A 2,782-nucleotide genomic window follows, 5' to 3' on the forward strand; every position below is an offset into this window, starting at 1 on the left:
CGATGTTACATCTATCAGAGCATGACCCACTAAGGAACTACACTAGACTTCAAGCACTAGCTCCTACTCAATCACTGCTCGTTACCTGAAAAATAGTTGTAAGGGTGAGTTCCTCAATCGATATAATAAGCATTATAAAATATCATGCAATGTTAAGTAATTTAACACATTTCATCACCCTAATCATAACACACATTCAGTAACGGCACATTAACTCAAACATCATACTCAACATCAACATAACGCACACGTATAATCTCAATTCATACTCAACACCAACATAAAACACACGTATAATATTGGAATACATCCATTCATATTATACGCCATACATACATTATGCAATGAGACTCCATGCATGCGGTACCGACTATTCATGAACATATAGTTCAACTTCACCGACCAAATCCAGGTACGGCTACCAAGCTCACTAGTCCCATTCATTTGAGACCTAGTGACTCACATCACTAATTCCTCACCATGGGAATTAGCTACCACCCCAAGGGCCATGCTATGCACGCTAATCACCTAGCATGCAAACATCAACAACAGTCCAAAATGACTAACATCACTAATTCCTCACCATGGAAATTAGCTACCACCATAAAGGCCACATTATGCTATGCCAAATCACCTAGCATGCAACATCAACAACAATCCACAATGGACATATGCTCACACTCTAAGCCATAAAACAATCCATCCACAATTACATACATAATATATACATTCACAACATTATGCATATTTTCACACATCATCAGCATATTTATCACATAATCATATTATGTCATGCCAAATAATTCAGTCACAGTATTAGCACACTCTACTAATACCTATCCTACTCAAAACAACGGGAAATAATCCCTACTATATCACACACCGATATAGGCCAATCACCAATTATGTTCACAACATTAAAATATCAATTTTTCCAATTTCCAACAGTGTTAACCGGTTAACGCCCTGGGTTAACCGGTTAACGCAGGACAGAACACGCTTCCTGGCCAATTTAATAGTGTTAACCGGTTAACGCCCTGGGTTAACCGGTTAACGTAGACAGAACAACAATTTTTCACAATTCATAACAGTGTTAACTGGTTAACGCCCTGGGTTAACCGGTTAACGCAAGCAAAACAGCAATACTTCCCAATTCCTAACAGTGTTAACCGGTTAACACCCTGGGTTAACCGGTTAACGTAAGACAGAAAGCTGTTCCTGCGCTAACACGAAGCAGAATGCAGAATTCTCCGCATTTTCCGCCGTTGGAGGACTTCCGGACCTCCGATTCCGATTCCGTAAAAAGCTATACGTTCGGAAAATCACTACCCTTCCAATTACAGATTCAATTACGGCTTTAACACAGTTTATTCATCACAATTTTTCAGCATCCAACATCCCAATTAAGGTCAATTCAACGGTTTATCACTACCCATTACATGTTAACCCATAATACCCATTAAACGACGATAAACCCCCCTTACCTGAGTTAATCCGGCAAATCTTTAAGCTTCAAGCTTTTCTCTTCTCCAACCTTCTTCCTCTTGCTCTGCCTCTTTGCCCTTTTCCTCTTTTTGAGCCGCTTCTCTGTTTTCACGTGAAAACTCTTTTTACCAAAAAATGGAACTCTTTTTCCTTATTTCCAACTTATATATTTTCCAATAATTATTATTCCAATAATAATAATAATAATAATCCAATAACTCCAATTATTTAATTAAATTAATAAATATAATATTAACTTAAATTAAATAATTATCTTATTTTTATCGGGGTGTTACATTTGGCGCCGTTGTCGGGGACCAACTTCGTCAAATTTCGTACCCTGTTGTTACACCGTTTAGACTAAGGCATTATTAGCCGGTAAATGCGAAGAACCCGTAGTACCGGAAATTTAGTAGATCCTTTAGCGGAACCCTAGTGTTATACTCGTACACGCCTCTTACTCATCCGAATTAAGAAAGCTATGGCAGAGAATCGCGATATGAGACCTCTTAAGGAATTTGCCCTACCCTTTGTCGAGGAACCTAGTTCGAGTATAGTAAACCCCCTTATTCCTGCTAACAATTTCGAACTAAAACCGTCTTTGTTGCAATTAGTGCAAACGAACCAATACGCGGGTCTCGCTACTGAGAACCCGAATCAACATTTAAATTTTTTTATCCAACTAGCCGACACCTTTAAATCTAACGGCGCTTCACCCGATGCGATCCGTTTAAGATTATTTCCTTTCTCCCTCAGGGATAGATCAAGTTCATGGCTAGATTCACTTCCAGCCAATTCAATAACTACCTGGGAAGACCTTAGGAGAGTATTCCTTGCTAGATATTTCCCCCCTAGTAAGACTGCTTTTCTTTGAAACCAAATAACTAGATTTGCTCAAAACCAAGGAGAATCGTTTTTCGATGCTTGGGAGAGATATAAAGAGCTATTAAGAGTCTGCCCACACCATGGCCTAGAACAATGGTTGATCGTTCATACCTTCTATAATGGACTCCATTATAACACCAAGATGAGCATCGACATTGCGGCTAGTGGCGCGCTGATGAACAAACCTTATCCAGAAGCTTGTGACCTAATTGAGGATATGACCCAAAACCATTACCAATGGGGAACCGAACGAGCATCAATAGAGAAAAAGGAGACCCAAGGTGGAATACATGAGGTAAGCTCTCTAGACATGATGCAGGCGAAAATGGACGCTTTATCCCTTGGGATCGAACATATGTCTACAAACACTAACACCGTAGCAGTAGTCCACATAGAGTGCGAACTCTGTGGA

At 39.6% G+C, this 2,782-nt stretch overlaps 1 non-coding gene across 1 annotated transcript; it reads right to left on the reverse strand.

The window, feature by feature from the left end:
• Nucleotides 1-2,350: 2,350 nt before the first annotated feature.
• On the reverse strand, nt 2,351-2,457 carry LOC127099199 (small nucleolar RNA R71). The gene has a single exon (XR_007793735.1). It is a non-coding gene; the product is annotated as a small nucleolar RNA R71 (small nucleolar RNA).
• Nucleotides 2,458-2,782: the final 325 nt, after the last annotated feature.

This window comes from Lathyrus oleraceus, chromosome 6 (assembly GCF_024323335.1).
Source record: "Lathyrus oleraceus cultivar Zhongwan6 chromosome 6, CAAS_Psat_ZW6_1.0, whole genome shotgun sequence".
NCBI classification, from domain to species: Eukaryota; Viridiplantae; Streptophyta; class Magnoliopsida; order Fabales; family Fabaceae; genus Lathyrus; species Lathyrus oleraceus.